This window comes from Pleurodeles waltl, chromosome 9 (genome assembly GCF_031143425.1).
Source record: "Pleurodeles waltl isolate 20211129_DDA chromosome 9, aPleWal1.hap1.20221129, whole genome shotgun sequence".
Lineage (NCBI taxonomy): Eukaryota > Metazoa > Chordata > Amphibia > Caudata > Salamandridae > Pleurodeles > Pleurodeles waltl.
In genome coordinates, this window is record NC_090448.1 from 134675489 (window position 1) to 134694042 (window position 18554).

General features: G+C 41.8%; 1 protein-coding gene across 2 annotated transcripts in view; it reads right to left on the reverse strand.

Annotated features, from left to right (window-relative positions):
- The window catches only part of WNK2 (WNK lysine deficient protein kinase 2), a 637481-nt gene that overhangs the window by 118460 nt on the left and 500467 nt on the right, over positions 1-18554 (reverse strand). The gene's annotated exons all lie outside the window — the stretch shown is intronic.

Genomic DNA, 18554 nt, shown 5'->3' on the forward strand with positions numbered 1-18554 from the left:
TTTGGCGGTTCGGACCGCACGTCTGTTGGCGGTTGTTACCGCCAGCGGTGCGGTGTTTACTGCCGTGTTCATAATGAGGGCCTAAGTCACTGATTGCCCTCACCCCCAGAAATGTACAGCATAATAATCATTCACATCAGTAGTGGCCCATCCGGTGAGAGCAATATCCAAATAATATTGAAAGAGAAGATACACACCCACAGACCAGGAGCTACTGGCTCAGTATCATTGGTATCCTGTTGAGATCTAAGAAGATGGGTCAATAAGGGGGGCCCAAATTTCCTTAGCTTTAGAAGGGCCCAGTAGCTCCTCAGCGTAAAGTTCATGTTGTTTCTTGCAATATACCAGATCATGTAACCACTGTTTCCTAGTGGAAATGGCTGACACCCCAATACACAGCCACTCTCCGTTTCACTTACACTTACTTTTCAACTCAAATCAGAAGGCACAGCAATTTGTAATACCATGACAGCCAAATGTATGTAGGAATGGAGTCTAATTGGGATCACCCCTCAAAGCAAAAAAATGCCCATTATCTTTGTCATGTTTTTTTTGTACAAACAGGAACCAATTGCTAGCACTACTGCAAGAGCCTTATAAGATAGTTTGTTACTTCCTGCCTCATCCATTTAGTGACAAGGAAGCTTGGTTTCTTGATGTTCCTTTGGGCCTTGGACAAGTAGTAAAGTACAATGAGAAGTATATCAACAACCAAGGCCCTAGAGGATGAACAGGTGCTTTAGTTCATTCAGAAGATTATTTATTAGATTGATGCCATAAAACGTTTACTTGTGTGTAGTATTTAGGATCATTACTATACGTAAATTACCCTTTTGGAACAAGGAGACTTGAATTGTTTTTTCTGAAGAATTCTTAGCACTACTTAGGCTTGTACAACCGCAACCCCCTCCCCCCAGCAGAATTTTTTCTTTTATGCTGACAACATGAGCAGCCCATGCTCTCAGGAAAGTGCTATTCACAAAAAAACATTTCATACTAATGAGAGAGCGTAGCTTAAATATTACATATGCTAGCATGAAATGCTTAACAATGTTACACATAGAAACAACTATGGTTTAGTTATTGCTTAACATGAGTTTGAATTACAACTATGATAAACTGAACTAATGACAATAATGAGTAAACTTGTTTATGATCTGATTGACCAAACTTATATTAGTATTTGCGATATTATATTGAGAATTCTATAGGCCTTAAATTAGCGCGAGTTGAAGTTTTAGCCGTGTAACTCTCATATTAAAGCATATTTTCTGTTTTCTAGTGTGCGGACTCGTAAAAGGCCATGACCCAGCATGTGTTTCTTTTCCTTTGTTTTATGTTGCAAGATTTGCCCTGTTCCCATCCGCATGCTAGCTGCCTTAGTATACGTTTTATACGTTTTGCAACAAAAGTAGAAATATTCAAGGACATGTAACCATGGAAAAGAGAACTTTTGACCTGAAGAACGTGCCAAAGGATGAAGTAACCCCAGATGTGCCACCTACGAAGACGTCAATTATGAAGACCAATCAAAGCGTTATAAATTATCATGGGGTGACAATTTGGATTACCTAATGTATAATTTGATAGGCTAAAGATAGTGGGGTATAGCGAATATCCAATAGAATTTTCGGGGAATGTATTGTGAAAAAGGGATAAAAACTCATGACACAGAAGAGCTGTTAGAATTAGGTAGGGAATGATATTGATTGCATCCAGAAACTCTGTCACTCTGTTTGGTGATTTGAGACTTAGACCTTATCCATAGACTGCCCCTTTACACTTCTCCTCCTTATGAGGGAAGTGTCCCCCGTCCCTTAGATGAAATAAACTGTTGGCAATCCAACTGATGTCCTGAAGACGAAGACTGATCCTGCATGCTGACTTATTCCGAGGAGGGTAATTATGACAATGCTATTGTAATTTGTCTGTTTGCTTTTCCTTTCTAGGTACCAACTGCTGTATTTTTGGATAGAGACCTTAGTCAGATGTTTTCCAAATTTGTGTTCAAAATTATTTTGCATGAAGTCCAACATGCTGATGCTAATCAGTGGTTAGGCTAGGTGATCACTTTGACTGACGCAAATAGACGTGACTGACATTGTGCTATGCTGAACTGAGACGTATATGATATTCTATGCACTCTGATCTATGCATATCTTATGTTGGTGCTCTTATGTTTGTGATCTTTGAAGTCTTATCATAGCTGTCGTGTTGTGACTTTACTCTTATGCTGCTTGGTCTTGAGATTGACACTTCTATTATTAGATTGTAATCAATAGGGAATAAAATTCACAAAACTCCAATAAAGGTGTGGTTATTCATGGCAGAAAGGACATGGTTGCGCCAACAGTTTAATAAATGTCTTTATCCAAAGTAAAGTATATTGTGGTGATATATGTTGATAACGTCATTGATATATTGCTTGACATATTGATCAGTTATCTCGTTCTACGGTGTCTCACCACTGGGTCAAAAGATTCATCGGCCTAAAACGAGTCCTAATGTGTATAAAATTGACAAAGGGACGCGTTATCAGTTCTGGTAGCAGAGCGACGGTTTGGCCCTTGGGGGCCCTAGGACGGAGATTCATTGTTTAATTTGTTTTTCTGTGATAATGCAAATTGGAGATATGATGGGCTTCTAAGTTCACCATGACTTTCCCGGGATCTCGGAGCCTGCCTGAGTAAGTTGGGAATGTTCTCGGCGCCATAGTGTATGTGGTTAGGGTCTCTGCGCTTGCTCAAAGCTTACGCATTTTGCAGGTGATTGTGAAGATTTGTGTGTATTTAGGCCAAACTAAGTGTTGTTTAGAGCAGTATGAGAGTAGGGAAGTCGGCGTACTTCATATGAGTGTGGCGCTTGGTGCTCAAAAATTTTCCACGTGGTTGGTCGTTCTGTACGGACCTGTTGAGGTCTAAGACTCCGGAGTATGAAGACAAATTTGGTTTATATTGTAATCTGTGCGGTTTAATAGGTCAATCGGGCGTGGTTGACAAGTCAAGTTTGAGTCATAATGTATGTATGAAACCTTCGATGGAGATTTGACAAATTCTAAAGTGCACTAGAAGGAGTCATTGACAAGTCGAGAGTAGAGTTTGCGGGTCGAATTCTGCTTGCGTATGCGGGAATTGATAAGGAGAGAGTAGCGGCCGAGGCTTCAAGTGAAATCTCTGTAAAGTTCTGAAGGGAATGTGTTACCCTTCCTGTAGTAAACCGGCAAATTTGTGTTGTCATTTAAAGTGCTCGCAATAATTGCATTTGTTTATGTGAGATTGTATAGGTTCCGTGAGGAGCAGACAAGCCGCAAGACTTTGTCAGCCGCAGTGTGTATGTGAGTGTGACGTCAGTGGTGCCGCGCTGAGATAGGTCAGTCGTCGAGAGGGGTCGCACACGGATTGGCTGCCGTCCGTGAAAGGCAATAGATTGAAAAGGGCGGGTGAAGAGTGTCCTGGGAACTAAGTCACTTCTGATTAAATACAATTTAAGAGAATCACAAAAATGAATTTCGTTAAAGCATTTAAGAGCGCTCTGAAAGGAGATGTGTATATTGTTGCAACTGATGGAGACCCTACACCACCTGAGGGTACTCCAGCTTATATAGTCATGGAAGAGAAAGGAGTCGCACCTTGGTTATGGATGAAACTATGGCGCAAATTAACAGAAAAAGAGGGATGTCTAGCGTTCCCAGAGCATGGGACATTTAATCCAAAGGTACTGGAAAATTTGAGGTGGATGTTAAGTACACAGAAACCACCTCCGAGACCAGCTCAGTATGAGGCTTTGGCAATTTGGGACTTGATGGCTCTTAAACATAGACAAGAAAGGTTTCAGAGAAGACTGAGAAGGGCAGAAAAATCTTATGCAGAGGCTAGGTGGGATAATGAGAACAAAATGTGGAGACTGGGAATTGTAGACGGATTGAAATTGTTTCCAGCGATAACACAGGGAGAAGAGACACAGGGAAAGAAAGCCTCTTGCAAAACAGATAAAGACTCGAACAAATCTAAAGAGAATAAAAGATCTTGGGAAGAGGAAGATGATTCAGACGATGAGGAATTTATGGACAGATTTTTACATGATCGTCCGCCACCATATGCGGTGAGCGACAATGCTCCAAGTACTAGCTTGGATCCTGGGAACCAGATGCAGGAAAAGGGAGTTACTGATACAACACAAACTAGAGATACAGCTTCGATACAGAATGGTGTCAGTGTACCCACTGCACCAGACATACCGATACAGTTGCAGCCTCCACCGCAGATACAGAGAATCTACCCTGACGTCCCAGTGCTTGAGACAACTACGAATTTGATAGTGCCGCCAGACCCGATATACACAAAGCCAAAGCTAATACAGATTGAATCAACTCCGAAATTAATATCTCAACCACAACCACAGCTGATACCAGGGTACAACCCTGTAGCAGGTCCACCATTAGTGCCGGTTCCGGGTACATTGGAACAGACCTATGGAGTTGCTGCTCCAAGAAATCTGGGTCCGGGTCAGACACCTGCCGCTATATCATTACCCATTACTGTCGGTCCACCAGTGCCATTGTATGCACAGGGTAAAACGGGTGTGTGTGATCAGGGAGTGATGACTCAGGAGGCGATAAGAGGAGGGTCCATGGGAACTCTACAGATAATGGCCCCCGGAGAACAAGTAATTGAACAGCCTAGGCCCTTAATGGACCTTAGTCCAGTAGGAGCACCCCTCGAAGCAATGCGTCAAGCAGGTTTGGGAGTTTTAACTCCACAAACCATGAGCACGAATACCTCACATTCCCCAATGATGCATGCAGGAAACATTTCACTGCAAGGTTTTACAGTTCAACAGTTAAATGAATGGTTAGAAAAAACGTATACTTCACAGAAGACCGCAGTGGTTACAGTCGAACCAGAAAAAGAAAAACAAGATGAATACCTGAACTTTTTACGACTAGGGGCGGAAGCTGGCGAGTTGGTAGAAGGGACTATGGGAGTAAATAGATTGGAGTCCTACACAGAGGCAGAGTTGAGATACTTATGCCCCAAGATTACCAAAGAGGTAGGCAAAGTACATCAGAGATTAGCGAACTTAGCAGACAAATACAATATCGATATTGGAAACACTAAACATTTGAAAAGAAGTTACAGATTAGATTTTGATTCAAAGGATTTCCAGCACATGAGATCTGCAGGAATGAAGGCACATTTGAGAGAACTATTGCAAAGCGCACAAATTTGGGGGGCACTGGAAAAATGGGAAGGCAGATGGGCAAAGAAAAGAGATCAGGGAAAGGGTGACAGCCCAGGGTCTAATCAAGCCAAGACCTCACCTGATTTGAATTTGGTAAAAATATTACCTATGAGAGAGGCAGCTGGTGGTGTTTTAGTTCATGTGCCTTGGAGTAGAGGGGATATTCTATCTTTTACTAACGATTATCCCAGATTGAGAGCGAAGCCGATTGAGTGGTATCAACAAACAGATAGGTTTGTGAAACTTGCAAAGTGTCTCTGGGAAGACTTGAATACCTTGTTTGAGATCATTGTTCCGCCTGATTTGTGGCTCGAGTGCAAGAGAGGTGTTGATTGGCCGACAAAAGAACCAGCAAGGGATAAGGTGACTGGAGCACCTTCTGAAGAGGTGATGAAGTATTATCATAAGGTGATTGAGTTTTTGAAACAAAAGGTTTCGCCGAAAGTAACTGATTGGCAGAAAATCGACCGGACCTCTCAAGAGGTTAAAGAGTCAATACATGCTTATTACGAGAGATTGTTAAAAGTGTTTAAGCACTACAGTGGTACTGAGACTATTGAGCCGAAGGACATGAATCACCTTGTGTTCAGATTCGTCGAAGGATTGAGACCAGAAGTTAGCCAAATGAGTAAGAATCACTTGATTTGTTGGCAAGCTAAACCGATTGACGAGGTGTTGCAGTAAGTACTGTAGTGATGAGATTGAGTTAAAGCAGAAAAAGTTGAAGGAAAAAGTGATGGTGATGCAGATAAGGGCTGCACAGGCTGGAATACAGGGAAATGGAGTTCAACAGATGATACAGCAACAACCGCAAATGAATGGTGTGTTTCAGACCCAACCGAGGGGTCGAGGGTTTGTGAACAGCAGTTCAGACTTGAATACGGTTGTTATTCAAAATGATGTTCAAGGGGCAAAGAAGATTTCACCATGTCATGCGTGAGGGGGCATGGGGCACTGGAAATGGGAGTGCCTGAATATGGTACATGACGGTGCAGTTCAGCAGAGCTCTAATGTTGGTGCATTACAAAATTCACGAGGCCCAAAAATAAGACATCAGAACCCAAATTTTCAGAACAACTTGGTACAAATGCAAGGGGTACAGCCCATGCAACAGATGCAAATGACACGTTTTCAGTCAATACAAATGCAACCAGTGAAGCAGCAGATTCCTATGGTGCCTAGACAGCAAATGCAATTACCAATGGCTCCGATGGGACAGCAACAGGTGCTGCTTCCTCAGCAGGTCACAGGCCAGGTAACAAATCAAAACAATACTGTAAAACAGTTCCCATTACGAGGTGAAAATGGCATGAATGAAGATTGGTCAGATGACAGCTCAGACAGTGAAGAGTGCAGGCTTGCAGCATCCTTAGAGGTAGATCAGAGAGGCCCATACGTCGAGGGAAAAGTGATGGGGTATAAGGTTTCATTTCTGGTTGACACAGGAGCCACACGCTCCACAGTTAGAAGTGCGGAGGTTCCAAGATTGCCACTGTCAGGGCGTACCATACGAGTGGTTGGAGTAGCAAATCAGTATCTGACCAACCCGATCACAGATCCAGTGCAGGTTGAGATCGGCAACTTTCAGGGACTACATAGGTTTGTAGTATGTGATTCAAGTCCGGTATCCCTACTGGGAAGAGACTTACTGTGCAAGACAAAATGCTCAATTACCTGATCCAATGATGGAATTGAAGTACAGACAAATAGTGACGATGAAGGAGATGAAAGTCAAATTTTTGAGGAAGAAGCAGGCACAAATGAGGACTATCCTCTAATTACTCTATTCCCAATGCATACTTTGATCGATCTGCCTGTCGAACTACAAGGGACAGTAATAGAAAAAGTGTGGGACTTAACTGGGAAAGAAGTAGGATTGATAAAAGGAGTAGAACCAGTTAAAGTTCAGATAAAACCAAATGCAGAGTTCCCACAAGTGCCACAATACCACATGACCCAAGATGTTCTTATCGAAGTGTCACAAATAATTGCAGACTTTCTCAGACAGGGAGTTCTGAAAGAGGTCTTGAGCAGTCCATGTAACTCTCCAATAATGGGTCTAAAGAAGCCCTGTGGAAAAGTTCGAATTGTGCAGGACCTGAGAAAAATAAATGAAATTGTGATAAAGTGTTGCCCTGTGGTACCCAACCCAGCAGTAATAATGTTTCAGGTCCCCTGTGATGCTGAATGGTTTACTGTAGAAGACCTATCACAAGCCTTCTTTTCAATACCTCTTCATGAGGACAGTCAATTTTTGTTCAGTTTAAAATTCCTGGATAAGGTGTACAGTTGGTGTAGAATTCTTCAGGGGTTTTCTGAGTCACCGTCCATCTTCAATCAAATATTGAAGAAGGATTTTGAGTCACTGGTGCGGCCTTTTAATTCAACTCTTGTGCAGTACATTGATGATTTGTTAATTGCGTCCAAAACAAGGGACAGTTGCAAGCATGATATCATTGCATTACTGAATCATCTGGGAAAGAATCGACATAAGGTGTCACCCAGAAAACTACAATACTGTCAGAAGGAGGTGAAATATTTGGGACATTTGATTGAGAAGGGTTCCAGGAGAATATCAAAAGAAAGAATAACAGCTGTCTTGCAAATGAACCCCCCAACAACAAAAATAGATGTCAGGATGTTTTTGGGAATGGTGGGCTACTGTCGCCAGTGGATACCCAACTTCTCAATCATTTCAAAGCCATTAATAAAACTGACAGGAAAGGAAATCAAGGATGAGCCATATACTATAACCTTGTCAAAAGAAGAGCTCGAATCATTTATGGAACTGAGAGAATGCATGTGCAAGGCACCAGCACTGGGAATGCCAGACTACGAGAAACCATTTCTGTTGTTTTGTCATGAACGTGATGCTTGTTCTTTGTCTGCCTTAACACAGGTCCATGGAGATGCAAATCGCCCTGTAGCATATTTTTCAGCTACCTTGGACCCTGTCGCAGCAGCCTTACAGGGTTGTTTGCGTGCAGTTGCAGCAGTTGGTCAGAGCCTTTTACAATGTGAAGGAATAGTCATGGGATACCCTCTAACAGTAATGGTTCCATATTCAGTTGAAATTCTGTTAACTCGAACTAAGACTCAGCACATGACAAATGCACGTCTTACTAGGTATGAGACGATCATACTGGGGTCACCAAATGTCACGCTTAGGAGATGCACTGTACTGAACCCGGCAATTTTACTTCCTAATGAAAATACTGAAATCAAAGATGGGGAAGAATTTGAACAGGATTGTCTTGAGGTGACTGAATTGTGCACCAAACCTCGTCCAGATATTCAGGACATTCAACTGAAAGAAAATGACTGCATCATGTTTGTTGATGTGTCCTGTCTTAGAGACTCTGCCGGAACACTGAGAGCTGGTTATGCGGTATGTACTATAACCGGCATCGTCGAAGCCTCCTGGCTCGAAAGAGTGTTTTCTGCACAAGTGGCATAACTGATCGCCCTTACTAAGGCATGCCACGCAGCTGTAAATTTAAGTGTCACTATTTATACAGACAGCAGATACGGATTCGGAATTGTACATGATTTTGGCCAACTTTGGTCACAGAGAGGTTTTATAACCTCATTTGGTTCTCCTGTGAAAAATGGTGAACAGATAAAGGATTTGTTGCATGCTATTCAGTTACCTCTTGAAATTGCTGTGGTGAAATGCAGTGCTCACATTAGATCACAAGACTTTGTGTCCATGGGAAACGGTTATGCAGATCAAGTCGCAAGATTCTGCGCATTGAACTGTATATCGTTCAAGGAGCAATGGGAATTGTTACCACAAACTGAGAATGACACATGTTTAAACCTAGCATTGTGGGTAGTTGACACATTGGACGGACTAAAAACATTACAAAGCCGTGCAAGTAAGGAAGAAAAACGCTCTTGGCAAAGAATGCAATGTGTACAGAGAGCTGATGATTTATGGGTTTCAGAGGAAGGGAAATTAGTTTTGCCAAACAGTCTCCTGTCACAATTTGCCCGGCTTTCCCATGGGCAGGCTCACCTGGGAAGAGACGCCATGATCAGGTCATTTAAAATTGATTGGTTTAACCCAAAATTCAGACATGCAGCAGAAATGACTTGTCACAGATGCATCATCTGTCAACAGATGAATGCAGGAAATGAAACCATGGTAACTTTGATTCATATTGGAAGAGTTGGAGGTCCATTTAACAAAATGCAAATGGATTTCATTGAAATGCCTGTTTGTGGAGGACTGAAGTATGTGTTGGTGATTGTGTGTTTTCAGTCAATGGATTGAGGCATATCCCACACGTAGAAATGACAGCCTTACAGTAGCCAAACTACTACTTAGGGAACTGACACCAAGGTTCGGGTTTCCGGTTTCTATAGAATCGGACAGGGGTAGACACTTCGACAATGAGGTGATTAAACTCCTGTGTGCTGCACTCAACATTGAACAAAAGCTGCATTGTAGCTATCGCCCGAAGCATCAGGACTAGTAGAGCAAATGAACGGTACTTTGAAATCGAGAATGGCAAAAATGTGTGCAGCAACTAACATGAAGTGGCCAGATGCCTTGCCTCTAGTGCTGATGTCAATGAGAGACACCCCAGACAAGAAAACGGGACTATCCCCCCATGAAATCCTAATGGGCAGAGCTATGAGATTACCAGCAGTACCTGCAAATGCACTAGTGAATATTACAGATGATATGGTGTTGAATTACTGAAAGGGTTGGCTGATGTGATTTGCTCTTTTTCTCACCAGGTGGAAGCTAGCACGTTGCCACCGATCGGCGATCCAGGCCACGCTCTTCAAGCTGGTGACTGGGTGGTTGTCAAGAAGCACGTGAGAAAATCGTGTCTAGAACCACGTTGGAAAGGGCCATATCAAGTAATATTGATGACTACTACTGCTGTAAAGTGTGCCAGGGTTCCCAACTGGATACATGGCAGTCATACAAAAAGGGTAACGTGTCCTGAAGAGGAACTTGAAGTTTGCGGCACAACATCTTTAGAAAGAGAAGTCTCAGAGCTAGAGAACAGTCAAGAAGAAACTGAGACTACCGGAGAGCCCACTGAGAACAGCCTTGTCCCTCAAACAGTCAATGAGTTCGAGAGAGGTGACAGAGTGCCTATCTCAGAAGAAGCGACAGGAGAACTAAGTCGAGGAGAGGTTCTCCCAGAAGCAGACGGATACGGGTTAGAGTTCGAACCCGGCACAGAACCGTATGAAGAAGAAGAAGGAGAAATTGTAGAGAGGAATCAGAACGTATCAGAACCTCCTGAACCAGTTGCAGGTCCATCAAGAGAAAACACCATATCACAAGAGGAGGGTACTGTCCAACGTCCTAAAAGGACACATCGAGAAAAGACACAGAGGCAACAATTGGCCAGATAAGCCACTCTTCAAGATAAGAGATGTATCAAATGACAATTGAAGAGAACAATACATATAGAGTGGATGATCTGAGTGAAGGAGAACAACAGGGTGAGCGAAGGTTAAAAAGAAAAAGAATCGCAAACAGAAGATATACGGGTCCTGAATGGGCATATGCTACAACTTCTGAATGGCAACAAGAATTTCTAGCATTCTGCTTTGATCGAGAAGTACCAAGCCAATACTACGGTACCTGAATGAATCCGAGGGAAGCCTGATTAAGTTTTGGAAAATTTTGAAACTGAAAAGAGACATTATAAACTTCCGGAAGTGACACTAAAACTGAATTGACTTTAAACCTGACTACGACAAGCTGCTAACCGAATTTGACAAGAGGTCCAGGAGTGAGTGAAGACGCTGTAAATAAACGAAGAAAGCCAGAAAATGTTGAACTATCCCCTAGTTGATTGTTGCTCTACTGTCTGATTCTATATAAACATGGCTTACAATAGAAATAGCAGCAAGGGAAGTAAAGTGTGCGGTTGGTTAGGCCTTATAATAGGTGTTGTGTGTGCAGTAATAATTGTGGGAGTGATTGTAGGAATGCCATGGATAGAGAAATAAACTATTAACGCTACTTCAAAACCTGAAACTACCACACTAACACCGTTCGAGAGATTTGAGCAAGATGCAAGACACATGCATGAGGGAACTAATGCAAAAGGGGAACTTTCTACTAATGTCTTCTATCGTTTACTAAACGAGTATGTGGAAACTATGGATGCGAAAGATTGTTATGTATGTACTAAAATTCCTTTGTCTGTGCAGGAGGGAGTTACATATCACAGCCTCTCTCTTACTTATGGAATTAGTTGTAGCTTGTTATTAACAAGATTCTATAATCAAGAGCATGTGCAATATTTTTATTCAAATCTGGATGTTGTGTTTTCTTTTGTGCCTGTGATTGAATTTTTTAACAAGTTAGCTAAGGAACATGATATAAAAATAGTTAGGGGATTTTTTGAGCCGACGCTTACATTTGGAACTGCCTATGCACACCGCAATAATTTGACTTGCTTACTATCGCCTGTAGAGAAAAGCTTCTTAGATCACACAGATGATAGACGCAAAGCATTAAAAGAGATTAGAAAAAGGATTAGAGAAACGCACATACGCAAATGATTATGCTTACACTGCAATCGAGACACAAGGCAAATTAGCTACATGTAGCTAATTTGCCTTGTGTCTTGTACATGTGCATTACATGTAGGTAGGCTTTGTATATATAGGCCAAAATCTGAACAAGATCATTTGTTTGTGGGAACGAGTGAATGCAGGCATGTGTTTTTGTTTCAGAGTAAATGGACCTTTATGCTAAATGGACAAGATCCAGCGATCCCTGGAATCTATTACATCTGTGGGCTAAATGCTTATTACCGTCTCCCTAAGGGATGGTATGGGACATGTTATTTGGGGATAGTTTTCCCAAAGATTTACCAAATTGATGACCTAAAACAAATACCTAAGACATCTGAATTACAACATCCCAGACAGAAACGAAAATCAGTGGCGGCTGTCATTGGTGATATATTTGGAGCTATAATCCCATCAGTAGGGGTTATCTTGAATTCTATGAAGATTCAAAAGTTGTCTACTATAGTGGATAACATGCTGACAAATTTTACAGGGGCTATACTCCTGATGGATACTGAACTTGCTGCAGAAAGAGCTATGACTCTTCAAAATCGGCTTGCTTTAGACATTCTTTTAGCTAAGAGTGAAGGAGTCTGCAAGATGCTCAATGAGCGTCATTGTTGTTCATTCATACCAGATAACAGTAAGAAGATTAGAAGTATGCTTACTAACCTTACTAGAGATAGTACAGATTTGAAGGATTTGAAAGAACTCGGTGTTTGGGAGAAATTTGGAAAGGGAATTGCCAGAGTTGGGAGCTGGTTTACCAACATTTGGAATGGGGTACTTGCAAAAATCTTGATGGGTCTATTAATTGTTCTGGTCTGTCTATAAGGATTATGGGGAGCATGCAAAATTAATGACAAAATAAAGGAGAAATTGGACTAAAAGAACCAGGAGAAATGAAGAGAGTGAAAGAGAGAAAATGTTTAATGAAATTTGGGAAAGTTCACATAAAGGCCAGGATGTTGAAATGCGCATTATGCGCAAGGTGAAAAATTTAAATTAAAAGTCAAAGGAAAGATTTGTGTGATGACGAGCGTCATCAGAGGAGGGACTGAGAGAGCGTAGCTTAAATATTACATATGCTAGCGTGAAATGCTTAACAATGTTGCACATAGAAACGACTATGGTTTAGTTATTGCTTAACATGAGTTTGAATTACAACTATGATAAACTAAACTAATGACAATAATGAGTAAACTTGTTTATGATATGATTGACCAAACTTATATTAGTATTTGCAATATGATATTGAGTATTCTATAGGCCTTAAGTTAGCGCGAGTTGAAGTTTTAGCCGTGTAACTCTCATATTAAAGCATATTTTCTGTTTTCTAGTGTGCTGACTCGTAAAAGGCCATGACACAGCATGTGTTTCTTTTCCTTTGTTTTATGTTGCAAGATTTGCCCTGTTCCCATCCGCATGGTAACTGCCTTAGTATAAGTTTTATACGTTTTGCAACAAAAGTAGAAATATTCAAGGACATTTAACCGTGGAAAAGAGAACTTTTGACCTGAAGAACGTGCCAAAGGATGAAGTAACCCCAGATGTGCCACCTACGAAGACGTCAATTATGAAGACCAATCAAAGCGTTATAAATTATCGTGGGGTGACAATTTGGATTACCCAATGTATATTTTGATAGGCTAAAGATAGTGGGGTATAGCGAATATCCAATAGAATTTTGGGGGAATGTATTGTGAAAAAGGGATAAAAACTCATGACACAGAAGAGTTGTTAGAATTAGGTAGGGAATGATATTGATTGCATCCAGAAACTCTGTCACTCTGTTTGGTGATTTGAGACTTAGACAAAACCATCCTCATCCATAGACTGCCCCTTTACACTTCTCCTCCTTATGAGGGAAGTGTCCCCCGTCCCTTAGATGAAATAAACTGTTGGCGATCCAACTGATGTCCTGAAGACGAAGACTGATCCTATATGCTGACTTATTGCGAGGAGGGTAATTATGACAATGCTATTGTAATTTGTCTGCTTGCTTTTCCTTTCTAGGTACCAACTGCTGTATTTTTGGATAGAGACCTTAGTCAGATGTTTTCCAAATTTGTGTTCAAAATTATTTTGCATGAAGTCCAACATGCTGATGCTAATCAGTGGTTAGGCTAGGTGATCACTTTGACTGACGCAAATAGACGTGACTGACATTGTGCTATTCTGAACTGAGACGTATATGATATTCTATGCACTCTGATCTATGCATATCTTATGTTGGTGCTCTTATGTTTGTGATCTTTGCATTATTGAAGTCTTAGCTGTCATGTTGTGACTTTACTCTTATGCTGCTTGGTCTTGAGATTGACACTTCTATTGTAATCAATAGGGAATAAAATTCACAAAATTCCAATAAAGGTGTGGTTATTCATGGCTGAAAGGTCATGGTTGCGCCAACAGTTTAATAAATGTCTTTATCCAAAGTAAAGTATATTGTGGTGATATATGTTGATAACGTCATTGATATATTGCTTGACATATTGATCAGTTATCTCGTTCTACGGTGTCTCACCACTGGGTCAAAAGATTCATCGGCCTAAAACGAGTCCTAATGTGTATAAAATTGACATAAAGGGACGCGTTATCACTAACATGTAATGTAGTTTGAAATACTTGCACCCACAGAGAGCTTATTTAAAAAACACCTTTTTTCCTCCCTTAAACTAGCGCTAGGGATAGAACTGAAGTATTTTTGACTGGATTGATTTCCTTCAGAAGTCACAGTGTAAAAAGGTACATAATCGGACCACAACGTTTTTGCTAGAATGCAGCTTTGGATACCTAAATGTCTGAGATCTACTCAAGGCAAAAAAAATCACTAATGGCTGTACAGAAAAGTTCACATTTTTCCTCGACCACTAACGTTCGGTTCTTTTATGAATTTATTGAAGATTAGCCTGATAATGGAGGAATATTTAAGCGCAATGCTACAGAAGTCATTTGCTCAAGCAACCCTCTTCCACTCTGTCATACAGATGCCAGGTCTCTTGTTCTGCATCTTTATGAAACTCTGGGTAGGATGGATCAGAGCCTATTCTTTGTAAAACACCAATCTACTTCCCAGGACATTTATTTGATCTGCAAACAAAACCCTCTTTCTAATATCTTGGATAGAATATTGTACTACAGTTAATCTTAGTAATCACCAGCTACTGGAAAACTGCAAAAACGGTTAGCCTCAAGAATAAATGAACACATTAATCTTTATCGCCTTTCTTAAAGGGTGCGGAAAGTGTTAAAGCTGTACTGAAGGATGAGTGTATATTGCCTAAGGTGTGTAGATTTACCTAGAAAAGTTTGATGGGGAAGGCTTCCAAGAGACAGAGAGAAACTGGCTGAACAGAGAGGGTTTTGCTTTTATGGAAATCACAGCAGATAGCAAAGCAATACTTCCTCTAAGGCAGTGGGGGTCTGGGAGTGTAATTTAGACCAGGAAGTGCAGCAGGAAAAGCAACCAATGAGTTCCTGTGGATCGCAGAACCGATACAATGCTTGCGGAATGCATGAATCGATGCCCAACTGCCTGCCTGACAGATGCCCAAAACAGAGACACCTCAAAAAGTTGTTGCTGAGGCTTTTGCCCTTGTGAAATGAGAGCAAAGGCCCACAGGAGGGTCAGTTGTAATCAAAGCATATCACAGTTGGACGCATTCAGACAATCCATCAAAATACCGTTTTTGTACCACCTTCCATTTATTTGCACAGGCAATTCCCACAAAGCGCTGATCATCCACCCAATATTCCTTAGTTCTATCAATGTGGAAGCTAAGGTCCTGCCATGGATCCAACCAGTGTAGCTTCTCCTCCTTACAAAGATGCAGAAGAGATCGTCAGGAGCATGATGTACTACCCTCACATGGGAGGGTGACTACTTTTGAAGAAGTTATGCACTTTCCCCAAGCACCAGCTAGTCAGGGAAGAAGACAGTCCACAAAGCTTAACTCACAATGCTTATGAGAAACTTCGTCCTCAGAGTTAGAAGCTTGGAAAGTGCATACAACAAGAGAGTGAGTACAAACAACAAGGTCCCTTAGCAGCTTAATTAAGAACATGTATGGAACCCATTTTAAAAAATACATCAGAATGGGTGATGTAAGTAAACAGGGTTGATCAGTCAAATAGAGAAAAGTGTAAGGGCTGATAAGTAACCTTTAAAAGTGCCAAAAGTTAAGTGTTGAAGAGCAAAATGTACTACTAAAGAAAGGATATACAACTTAGCCTGTAAGGGGTAAACCTGCTTTTCCTTGAATTAAGTTGCTAATGTGGGTCAATGTCACAAGAAGACAGATTTTCTCAAAGGGTGGCAAGCACCTCTATTAGAAGATCAAAGTTTTTGAGCTTGTTCTACTCAAACTCCATGCATGGATGAGTAGTATGTGGAACTTCAGATGCAGTGCTTTGTTCTGTTGCTGAGATAGCAGTTTCTCTTGAGGAACAAGCCGGACAGGAGATGCTGAGGGAACTTGGAGAACCAGACCCTCCTGGTCCAATGAAGGTCCACAAGAATTAGCTGCACTTGCTGCTGCTTGCCTTTCCATCAGGACCCGCAGGATCAGCGGCAGAGGCAGGAATACGTATAGGAGGTCAGAACCCCACTGAAGATGGAACGCATTGCCTACAAACCCACAGAAGGTAACCCTAGAGTGCAACAGGCCTAACAGAGAGTGTTTTTGGAGGTAGCAAATAACAAATATATACCCCACTCTTAGAAGAGATCATGCTGTCCTTCCAGATGTAGCCCCACCCGTACCCATCCAAACAAGGCCTGCTTATTTTATCTGCCCTGAAAATGAGATCCTGCCAGGTGATTAACTGCCAGCATGAACCTGCAAAGGTCCAAACACTGTCAAAGCATCTCAGTCTCCAGAGGGCATAGGACCCCCCACCCTGCCCTGCTTGTTGTAGTATCACATAGCAGTCATGTTGTCTGCTAGCACCCGGATAAACCAGCACTTGATGGAAGACAGAAAGGCCCAAAGGGGCTGATAGACTGTGTGCAACTCCAAACAACTGATGTGATGGTGCTGATTCTTGAAAGACCAAAGGCCTTGCAACTCCATATCGTCCAGTGACCTATCCAGGCTGTAGAGGAGGGATCAATGGTGGTGCCACATTGCTCTGCTTAATTATAACACCCACTGCCATTCTGGAGCTCAAGATATGATAGGAGACCCTGCCAAGATACTTGAGAGATGTGTACTGCATGGAGAAACACAATATAAAGTAATGACTAACTAGAACATGTCACCCAGCAAATAAAAAATATACCTAAATGCAGAACGGAAACATATGGGGTTGTGATGTTTAGGGGTGAACTACAGGTTTGAAGTTCTCCACTAAATTGAGGGGTTTTGGGGGTACCTACTCAAGGAGAACTCAGATTATCTGATTCTGGGATTGAGACACTCTTGGATAGAGGGGATGTAGCAGCAAGGCTGTGCGTGGAAAAAAGACTAATACAATCCTGTGAAGTGTAGGGCACATGGACTGTGGCGATGTCTTGCCATGAAAAGGCTGCCTCACTTTGCTTGATGATTGCCATGACAAACGTGAGTGATGTGACAACCCTATCTAGCAGGTTTTCCCAAAGAATCAACGGAAGTAAGTCGTCCTTAAAGTGCCCTAAAACTTTGCTGCGCAGATTAGCATACATAGTCCAGGTTTAGCCATGCATTGTTTATTGGCCCATTGGTCTGCTGGGAATGCAAACACTCCATGTTTGATGATGGGTAAAGCAAGTGGGGCTTCAGCCTTTCCCTTCGTTGGAAGCATGGCGGTGGTCAGGTATGGATAGATGCACTCACTAAGTATATTCAAGAAGTGGAATGACCATTTACTCGCTGGGTGTTGTCTCCTTCGCGTTGTTCTTTTCGTTTGTAAAAATACAATATACTCTAACTGGAAAAAATCTCCAATTGCTCTCCTCTCCGACCTACCCTCAAATACTAAAGTGGAAAGACCTTTCTAATATTAGATACAGGAACTAAGCTTTGCTAAAGGTACCGGGATTCACTTTGAAACGTTAATTCTCAAAGCGTTTTTCAGTGAGATGCACCATTGGATTTATTTATGCAATTCAACAAAATATGGGAGGCAAAAAACAGCTGCATTAATAAGAAAAGAAAAAACTCTAATTGTCAAAAAACAATACATGGACTTGATTGATCTAGTCACATATATTAAGATGCGAGGAACAGCTGAAAGTTAACTGTACAATGATGTGTCATAGCACCCAACTATGTTCAAATGAGGAAAGAAGTTAGATTAAATGCTATTACAAAGAATCCACTATGAAACATATTCAAAAACATTAACTAAACCCTTATAACAGAACTTCTACTGCGGGCCGATTGACACACAGTGCCCGAGGGTGCAGCTGGAGTGTGTGCCTAATCAGTGCAACCCCAGGCACTATGGTATTGGAGAAGGGGCTGCAGGATCTTGGACATCCGCTTCTGTAATACAGATAGCTCTGGTGCACATGTAGTGCCAGCGCAGTGTTCAGAGAGCTTTCCCTCATTTGCATAGGGACATGGCCCCGTGCAAATGATGGAATGACTTTGCCTGTGCACACACTGCGTATTATTAGTGTGAGTGCAGCGGCAAACCAGCCTTTTGGAGGGTCATTGTTAGTGCACGCCTGGGGACTACAGCCCTCTGCATTCCCCTGAAGGCAGGTGCAGTCACTCACTGCACCTGCCTCCAGGGGGAGCGCTGCCCCCTTTTTAAAGTGCAGGCATCCACCA